Source organism: Heterodontus francisci, chromosome 3, assembly GCF_036365525.1.
Source record: "Heterodontus francisci isolate sHetFra1 chromosome 3, sHetFra1.hap1, whole genome shotgun sequence".
Classification (NCBI taxonomy): domain Eukaryota; kingdom Metazoa; phylum Chordata; class Chondrichthyes; order Heterodontiformes; family Heterodontidae; genus Heterodontus; species Heterodontus francisci.
The window spans coordinates 102,799,283-102,810,181 of record NC_090373.1 but is presented as its reverse complement, the minus strand read 5'-3'; positions in this window follow the sequence as shown (position 1 = coordinate 102,810,181).

The following is a 10,899-nucleotide window of genomic DNA, read 5'->3' as shown; positions in this document are numbered from 1 at the left end:
TACACACAGAATCAGCATGTTATTAACAAAATTGATGAAATTACTAAACCTGCTGATATTCAATCTGCTTTGATCGTGCATGATTGCCTTGCATTTTGGCACAGAATGCTGGCATTGAAATTTAGGACCGAAAAGGATCCCTTGATGCCAAATGTATTTATGGGTCATGATGTGTCAAAATGATTCTTTCTGACATGAACACAGGAGTTGGCAGTAGTTCACCTCTAAATTTAACACTAAACGCTTGTTCTGTATTGTAGTACTCAGCAAGTATCAGCAGTGCTGTGTTGCACTAACAGCTTGTTTTCGGTGATCTCTGGGACCCTTCCATGATTGTCAGTGATATAGTTGTGTTTTATGACTGCATCAAGCTGTGCATAGACCCTTGGTTCGCAAACACCAAGTTTCACTGCGTGCTGATGTTCTGTCTGCAGTGTTGTGAAGGATGGGTCTGGCCACTTTGCCGCGGAACATTCCATTCAATTGGACAGTGCTGTACCACCTGTCCCTCATTGAAAATTTTGTACAGAAAAATGTCTTTGACCAGAAGTCCATCAGGCGGTGGTCTGCATGTCAGGTCCTCAAGGCAGTGCTGGAAGAGGAAATGGTGGAACCTATCGGATGGTTCCTTGAGCAGACTGTCAAACTCATTGGGCAGAATTCCTCACTGCCAGAACTTTCAAAGAAGCACCAAGACCTATCTTGGCTGGCAGTGAGAAGGGCCATCCCCATCAGATAACTTCCTGCACGCCCGGCGTCTCACTGCTTCCGTGCACTGCTCTCGAGGCAGCTATGGTGGGGAAGAGACCGTCACCACCCCACCCCCTTCTGGAATGTGCCTTTGCAATGCAGGCCTGGAAAGAGATACAGTGGTTTTTGTCGAGGTTCATCCCGAGCAGCTCCATAACACAGGACTCAGTGGTCTACAGGCTGTTCCCAGGGATGCACTCTGAGATAAACATCAACTCTGCTGGAGGACCAGCAGCTCGGTGAAAGATACACTTTGGTCTGCCCAAAGCTTCTTGGTCTTCCAGTGTAACGCGAATGAGTGTTGTAGACTGGCACATTACAAGGTCCGGGACTAAGTGCTAAGGGATGCACTAAAACTTGGGGCAGCCACTGCAAAGGCTCAATGGGGAAAGGCCACCATCTGAGGCCCTCCTGCTATAGTATACCAAGGGAAAGGAAACCATGTAAAATCCTCAGGCAGTATGCACCAGCGAATGTTTGACATGTAATGTAAATATATATTGCAATGGTAAGTGAAGTGAGGCACCTCATTTACCATATTGAAAGAAACTGATCTGTATTGCACTTCATGTAGTGTCAAATTTGAACTGTTATGAAATGTACTTTTACAAACTGTATAAAGTATAAATACAGGGCTGCACAGTGAGGCCAGACACCATTGCCGGGGACTACTCACCCGCCCCCTCCAAGTCATCATGGGGACCGCAGTCCGCCCCAGCCATGTAAATGAGCCACCGCGTATAATATCACGGGGGTTCCGCATAGTAAAGCCCGCGTGTGCGGGTTGCCATCTTTGAAGCTTGCCATGCAGCCCACAGTATAATTTTGGAAAAAAAATATGATTGTGTTATATGAAAATCTGAATGTAAAGGTCTTATGCTGTTCTACATTAGCTATCTAGACACGGAAACTGCAACACTGCAACTGGGAATTGCCACACAGAATAACAATGAAAAACTTACAATGTCAGGTTGCAAGCATCAAAATGTATTGTCCTGAAAATCTGTGTGAATTGCAGTGTAATAATGTGTAGTGTTGCAAGGGGTATACAAGGTTGATAATTGACATGGGACCAGGTTCCACTGGGCTCCTGTGCCATTTACCACATGTAAAACAATAGACAAACCTACGGGAAAGAAAAAATATTTAATATCCAAGTGATAATAAACACAAAATGTTAAATTTGAGAATGAAAAATTAATTTGCCTGTTCTTTGGTGAAAAATTGCTTTGACAGAAATGAGGCTGGTGCTGGAGCTGAAAGAGAGGCCTGAATACAGTGTTGCCATTTGGAGTGGGAATGGTGGTGTCGTGGGCCGGTGAATCATGTCGGAAGTATCTGCCCGGAAATCTAGCATTGTGACATCGGTTCCAGATTTAGTCAGCGGCGGGAAAGTACGAAGGTGGCATTGCAGCCCCGTGCAACGGGAATGTAATTTAAATTGTAGAGCACTTACTTTTAATACATTAGTATCTAATTCATTGCGATTCAGTGGGGTCTTGGGATTAAGTGGAAGGCGAGTGTCCCCTCATGTGCCTTCGGATTCCTGACCGTTAAAAACTGCTGCTGTGCCTGCCTGTGAAGCTCCATGATGAGAGTGACAGCAACCGGCTCTGTCAAGAAGGGCCCACCTGCACCAGAGAGTGTACCAGAATCAAATCATCTACCTCCAAATGTCCCAGCGGCATTGTCAGTGAAGACTACGGCTCTCCAGGGAGGCCGCCACCAACTTATGCACCCTGTTGCAGAACATGTTGTGACCAATGAGATTTGGGGGTCACTCTATGCCTGTGGCCCAGAAGATCACAGTGGCACTCAACTTTTATGCATCTGCATCATTCCAAGGATCCACCGGGGACATGTGTGGGGTTTCCCAGGCAGCAGCCCACCATTGCATCAAGGAGGTGGCCAATGCCCTGTTCAAGAGGGCCAGCGACTGTGTGCATTACCAGACAGACCCTGACAGTCAGGCTGAGAGGGCCATCAGATTCGGGGCCATCGCTGGATTCCACTGGGTGCAAGGCGTGATGATGGCCACATGTGTGCAATCTAAGGCTCCAACGGACCAGCCAGTGACCTTCATCAACAGGAAGGACTTTCATTCCATCAACGTTCAACTGGTTTGTGACCACGGAAACTGTTTCCTGCAGGTGTGTGCCTGTTTCCCAGGAAACAACCACAACACTGACATACTTCGTCAGTCCCAGGTGCCACAGTTTTTCAGGCCACCCCCCCCCCCCACTCGCCTTCAGGGATGGATTCTCAAGGACAAGGGCTACCCATTGAAGACATGGCTACTGACACCAGTGAAGAACCCTCACACTGCAGCAGAGGAGAGGTACAACACTTGCCACAGCCCGTATCGAGCGACCATCGAGCAGGCCACTGGGCTGCTGAAGATGAAATTCCGTTTCCTAGATCAATCCAGCAGAGCCCTGCAGTATGTTCCAGCGAGGGTTTCACGTATCATTGTAGTCTACTGTGCTTTGCACAATCTAGCACTGCAGAGGGGGATGGCCTTGCATGGTGATGACACGACTGAGCAACAGGCCACCAAGCGATGAGGAGGATGCGGAGGAGGGAGATGAGCAAGCAGCACTGGATGTTGAAGCCCTTGCACCGGAGGCCAGACCAAGGAGGCAAGGGACAATCTCATACTTACCTCTTTCCAGATACCCTGATGGCCACCTAGAGTAAAAACAATAAAGAGTCACTTCAATGCATGCAGCCTGTCACATCCTTTCTATTTGCGATCCGTGCCCAGCGCCCAGATGTGCTAGTGCCATGAGAGATTATATTCAAATGAGGGATGTGCCTATATTGGCATCCACTAAGGTGGAAGGGTGAAGTCAGCAGCTCACAATTAATTCATGATAGAATAATCACTTTTACACAACAAAGGTTAATTGGTTGAACAAAAGAACTTTATGTGATGCAGCACCTGTCAAGTTTCAAAAACCCATGGATCCCCAAATGTGTCTAGATGGTTTTCTTTATATGTTTATGAGTGCTTCTACAAGGTGTAAACCCATTGCTAGCAGTTGGGCTGGAGTCAGGCTGGTGCCCCTTTGCCTGGGATGCCTTCAGCGGACATTCTCTAGCTGCCTGAGGCCTGGAGGACCCTGGCTGCTTGAGGGTTTCCTGCAATGGTGCAAGAATCTCTTCGGGCATCGCAGTTCCTGGAGCTGGGTTCACTGACAGAGGTGCTGAGGAGCCAGTGTCCATGCTGGGAGTACTCTGAGGGGTGCTCCCAGCTGGGGTGGTCAGCCTCTCCTCCTCCCTTTCAAGGTTCACTTGAAAATCCCTGCTGATCAGAGAAAGACAAGGAGCTGGAGGAAACTTCAGGCACCTCATCCTTCTTTTGCCTTACCACTGCTGAGAAAACCTCGTGGTCAAGGTCTGCATGCATTTGTGAGACCTGGCTCTCCATGAGGTTCACCAACCTCTCAATGGAGGAAGCCATGCACTCACATGCCTCACACTCCTCCACCATCTACTCACGGCTATGCATGGCCCCTGGCATCTCCGCCAGATGTTGTCTTACCTCTCTCTGCAACTCCAGCATGCCCTGTGAAGTTGAAACCAGAGGCTCGTCATCAGCCTGGGGCTCAGCATGGGCCTGGCCACCCGCAGTCCTCCAACTATCAGAGGCCTTGGCTGTCTCAGCCTCAGCCAGCAGCTCGGGCATGTGTGTGGTGTTCTCACCAACTTGTGAACCTGATTCTACAGCCGAGCAGAAACCCAGTGAAGTGAAAGTATCTGCGCCGGTGGGAGGTGCAGGAGAGTCATGGGACAGTGCATCCCTGACTGCAGTTCCGTCTCAGAGATGGAATTATGCCCCCTTCTGCTGGAGTCTGCTGTGAATGCCGATCTGCATGAAAAAACACAAACATGTGTGGGTTAGGCTGTGCCGATTTCGTCATGCCAACCAGACGTGATGTGGGTCTCAGGAAGTGATGTGTATGTCGATGGAGGACAATGCTCATTCTCTTGCGTGAAGACTTCAGTCTCTCCATCAGCTGTTGAACGGCCGCCCGAGGTCCCCACTAGACTTGATCTAATTAAGTTGCAAAAGAGAGAATACACTGGGCCATCATGTGACAGACTCTCCAGACTATGTGAAAACTTGCAGTTCCTTCACTCTACGACAGTGGTTGACCCGTGAAGGACCCAAGTGGTGTCTCCCTCGCTCTCTGTCTCTCTCTCTCTCTCTCCAAGCGACTTTGCAAGTTCGAACCCCGCCTGCTGGCTGCAAAACATCCAAGTCTATTATTGCTGCAAACAGAGACTCCAGGAAGAAAACCATCTGCATCACTGCCTCCAAGAAATCCCTGAGCCAGTTAGTCAATCTACCAGCCAGAAACTTCAGGACCATCGAGTTCAGCCGGAAGACAACTGAATTACCAGACTCCACAGACAGTACATTCATTTTTATTGTTCTGGACCCTAATCCAACCAAACTATTCTTCTCCACACTGTAACCTATTTGTGTGTATGTGATTCTCATCTGTGTTTGTGTGTATGTGTGTGAACGTTGGAGTGCAGTTTATTATTTTACTTAGATTGGGTTCTGGTTTTAAAATAAAATAAACTAACCTCTTTCTTGTTTAAACTCAAGAAAACCTGTCTGATTAGTTATTTTATGATCATAGCACATAAAAGGTCAAACATTCAATGAATTGCTAAGCATATCAACTGTTTAAAAGAAATAAACCCTGTTGCAGTCAAACAAGGAGACCAGCCAGCCTGACGTCGGTAGTGGGGAAAATTCGAGAGTCCATTATCAAAGATTTTACAGCAGAGTACTTGGAGAACAGTGGTAGAATCAAATAGGGTCAGCATGGATTTCCGAAAGGGAAATCATACTTGAAAAATCTATTCGAATTCTTCGAGGATGTAACTAGTAGAATTGATGAGGGGGAGCCAGTGGATGTGGTTTATTTGTACTTTCAGAAGGATTTCAACAAAGTCCCACATAAGAGATTAGCATGTAAAGTTAAAGCACATGGGATTGGGGGTAGTGTATTGCGATGGATAGAAAATTGGTTGGCGGACAGGAAACAAAGAGTAAGGATAAATGGGTCTTTTTCCGAATGGCAGGCAGTGACTAGTTGGATACCGCAGGGATCGGTGCTAGGACCCCAGCTATTCACAATATACATTAATGATTTAGATGAGGGAACTAAATGTAATATCTCCAAATTTGCAGATGACACAAAATTGGGTGGGAGGGTGAGTTGTGAGGAGGATGCAGAGAGGCTCCAGGGTGATTTGGACAAGTTGAGTGAGTGGGCAAATGCATTGCAGATGCAGTATAATGTGGATAAATGTGAGGATATCCACTTTGGTAGCAAAAACAGGAAGGGAGATTATTATCTGAATGGCTAAAAACTGAGAGAGGGGAATATGCAGCGAGACCTGGGTATTCTCGTACACAAGTCGCTGAAGGTAAGCATGCGGGTGCAACAGGCAATAAAAAAGGCAAATGATATGTTGGCCTTCATAGCGAGAGGATTCGAGTACAGAAGCAGGGATATCTTGCTGCAATTATACAGGGCCTGGGTGAGGCCACACCTGGAATATTGTGTGCAGTTTTGGTCTCCTTATCTGAGGAAGTATGTTCTTGCTATAGAGGGAGTGCAGCGAAGGTTTACCAGACTGATTCCTGGGATGGCGGGACTGACATATGAGGAGAGATTGAGTCAGTTGGGATTATATTCGCTGGAGTTCAGAAGATTGAGGGGGGATCTCACAGAAACCTATAAAATTCTAACAGGACTTGATAGGGTAGATGCAAGACGAATGTTCCCGATGGTGGGGGAGTCCAGAACCAGGGGTCATAGTCTAAGGATACGGGGTAAACCTTTCAGGACTGAAATGAGGAGAAATTTCTTCACCCAGAGACTGGTGAGCCTGTGGAATTCACTACCACAGAAAGCAGTTGAGCCCAAAACATTGAATGTTTTCAAAAAGGAGTTAGATATAGCTCTTGGGTCTAAAGGGATCAAAGGGTATGGGCGAAAGCCAGAACAGGCTACTGAGTTGGATGATCAGCCATGTTCATAATGAATGGCGGAGCAGGCTCGAAGGGCCAAGTGGCCTACTCCTGCTCCTATTTTCTATGTAAGGAGAGGAACAAGAGGGAGCCTTTTGATCACTCCTCATCTGATCGCAACAGGCTTCATAAGTAGAGGCATAGAAGACAAAAGCAGGTAAGTTATGCTGAACCTTTATAAAAATCCAGTTAGGACCCAACTAGAGTATTGCAGCCAGTTCTGGTCACCACACTTTAGGAAAGACGTGAGGGTCCTTGAGAGGGTGCAGAGGAGATTTACCAGAATAGTTCCAGGAATGGGGGATTTTAGTTGCAAGGTTAAGTTGGAAAAGCTGGGGTTGTTCCTTGGAGCAAAGGAGATTGAAGGGAGATTTAACAGAGTTGTGCAAGATTATGACAGGTTTAGATAAATTAGACAAGGAAAAACTGTTCCCATTAACTGCTGGTACAAGGAGTAGGGGACACAGATTGAAGATTTTGGGCAAGCGATGCAGGGGGAATGTGAGGAAGAACATTTTTACGCATCAAGGGGTGAAGACCTGGAACTCACTGCCTACAAGGCTGGTGGAAGCAAAGAAAATCAATGCTTTCAAAAGGAAATTGGATGGACACTTGAGGAAAATAAATTTGCAGGGCTATGGGGATCAAGCGGGGGACTGGGACTGACTGGATTGCTCCATGGAGAGCTGGCATTAACTCGATGGGCTGAATAGCCTCTTTCTATGCGTTAAATGACTCTATGACTCTATGGCAGCAACAAAAGCATGAGCCATTTACAGCAATGATTTCGACCTCCATTTATTCACACAAATGGAGCAACCAATGACAAGGCCACAATTAAAATACCCGTGAAACCCCAAATGCGTCTAGGTGGTTTTCTTATACGCTTTCGTGTGATTCTATACAGTGCAACCCCTAGGCTGGCAGTTGAGGTGGAGGTACGCTGCTGATCGGGCTGTCCCTTAGCCTGGGATGACTTTGGCGGCTGTCTTCTGGTTACCTGAGGCCTGGAGTGCCCCGACTGCCTGAGGGGATCCTGTACAGCTCTTACTGGAGCTGGGATCACCGGCAGAGGGCTGAAAAGCCACTGTCCACACTCAGAGCACCCTGGTGGAGCCCCCAGATTGGAGGGAAGACTCTTCTCCTTCTTTTAATGGCTTACTTGAATGTCCCTGCAAATCTGAGATGGACAAGGAGCCACCAGAGACTCCAGGTACCTTGACCCTCCCCTGCCTTGCCACTGCTGCATGGAGCCAAGGCGATGGTGTGCAGGTCTGCGCACATCTGCAGGATCTGGCCTTCCATGAGAATCGCCAACCTCTCAATGGAGAAAACCATGTGCTCACACACATGAGACATGGTAGCACTCATGGCATGGATGGGCTCCTCCTTCACCCATTCATAACTGCACATTGCCTCTGGCAACTCTGCCAGATGATGCCTTACCTCTACCTGCAACTCCAGCATGATCTGGGCTGCCAACACCAGAGACCCGTTATCAGCCTGGCGCTCAACATGGGCCTGGCCCACCGACTATCAATGGCTTTTGCTATCACAGCTTCAGACAGCTGCTTGGGCACATGTGTGGTGCTCTCACCAGCGTTTATGTCTAACATAAGCCCAAGCACATACCCATCGATGTGAGAATATCTGCGCTGATGGAAGGTGCAGCGGAATGATGTGACAGTGCATCCTCTGACTGTTCCTCATCCTCCTCGGAGGTCAACAGCATACCTGTCACAGTGGCTGCGGTTGCCTCCAACTTTCCACGACCTGCCTAGAGAACACAAACATTTGTGGGTTCAGTTGTTCAGATCTCCTCATGACAACCATGCGTGATGTGGATCTCCAGAAGTGTGGTGGAGAACACACGAACACAATGTCTCCTCACTGTCTTGTGCAGACACTCCAGTCTCACTGTTCATGATTGCTCATCTGCCCTAGGCCCCCACTGGCTTCAGAGCCTCCTCCTTTGCTGGTGTCAGAGAATGCACATCAACGATCCCACTGTTAGTCCTCAATGTCTCTCTGGTGTTATAGGCCTGTTTATCCTGCACAGAAAGAGGGACACAGTTAGACTTTGCGCGAAGAACAATGGGGCACGCATGCTAGTGGCAGCTCCTCATCCCTGATGGGGTCTCCCTTATGGCTCCTCCTTACGTTCGCTCTTGGGGGAATGTTGTGATATTGCTTTAATTGCTAAAATACTGATTAACATACTACTGAATATGTAACTAGTTTAGTAAACATCATCACAGGAAATGATGCAAGTTAACAGTAGTTGGACCAAGTAAAACATGTATTGAAAAGCTCTCCTAGAATCCTGTTTTCTATCAATAAAGAACCCTCTGTTTAGTTTATCAATCGTTGTAATAGTGCAGTGTTATCCAACCTATGGCCCGTGGGCCAGGATCCAGACCACCAAAGGTTTTAATCCAGACTGCGGATACAAACTGTACACGAGGCTATTCCTCATCCTCGCCAGGGGTCCATAACTAAAATGGGAAACTTCCCTTTGTCTTCTTCTTGCAGACCAGCCTTTTTAAAAACATTGCGCTGTCAGTTTCACAGCTGCTGAAGCAGGAATCCACTTCCCAACTTCGGACAGATTCAGGGTTTTCCAGCAGGCTCTTTTAGAAAACCCCGAATCGGAACGGTAGTTGACCAGAAAGGCAGTGTTCTGGCAGAATCTGGCTTAAAAAAAAGTCAATCCGAATCAGGGCTGCAAGACCGCACCCCATTGAGTGTCATGAGTTTTCCTGCCAGAAAGAGCTCCGTGGGCAGAGTCTTCTCATGCAGAGGCTGAAAGCCCGTGCTGCAGCCACAGAACTCGGGGCATGGCAGAGGTCCAGTACTCCAGGAGCAGTAGACCTGCATTATTCTTTCCTCGAAGAAAAATCACTAAAGGAAAAATAGTTTAAGGGGAAAGCTCTGGCAAAAAGAATTTTTGTGAAGCAAGAAATTTTGCCACCATGATGACAAAATATTCAGCTATGAATTGGAAGGTTCTGGACACCCTTCATGAATTCCAACTATTTTGACAACGTATGGAGTTATGTCTTTAAGACCTTGCAGTCAGAGAACCCATCAAGCAAGCAATAAAAATAACGATAGTGATTGGCAATAAAGGTCTCCATCACATTAGCACTTCTAGAGTGTCAGAAGCAGACCAGAAAGACCCATCTAATCTCAGAACAACGCTGGAGATCAATTGAGCATCAAGGTCAACTTTAGAATCCATAGCCTCAAACTGATGGCCTATAGACAACAGCCCAAAGAAACTATTCACCAGTTCATCAGTAGATGTCGAAATAAAGGCAAAGATTGTGATTTCTCAGACATGAACTCTCCAAGAGAGTAATGGAGCTGGTAATCATATCAATTCCAATAGCAGCTTTCCAAAAGGATCTTTTTGATAAGAAAAAAGGATACGGCATCGACAGTCTACTCAAAGATGCCCGAAAATACAAAGCCATAGCTGTGAGCCAGTGATATATACAAGCATATGGAACAGCAACAATCATAGGTGAGATAGCCAAGGCACCTTGACAGGGCAAGGCGTTCATCAAGTGCAATCTAATGCATCAGCCACCTAACTGTCCTGCATTCAGAGATACCTGCCAGATGTGTGATCTAAAGGGACACTGGGCAAGACTGTGTAGAAAATCTGGCAGCGAAGAAGTTGTCAGAAGCTACAGCTCAATAAAAAAAAGAGTTCACCAAGTACCATTTCAAGCACAGGCACATTCAAAAGGTAGGCAGAGACTTGGACAGCAAAGAAACACTAAATGAGGCAAATACAAACTAGAAAGTGAACAAGCTTTCTATATAGTGACAGTCACACAGCACATGGATGCAATCACACAACTGGAAGCTTTCACCACCATTGAAATTATATGTCCTATCAAAAGTGGTAAGCACAAGCTACAACGTAAGATAGATGTTGAGGTAAGTGCCAACATTTTACTATTGCAGATACTCAAAGACATGTACCTTGCAAAGTGGGAGTCTCTGTTACAGCCAACAAGAGCTACACTCACCGCATATAACGGTTCACCAATCTACAGTATGGAGTATTGATGATGGAGTGCAGG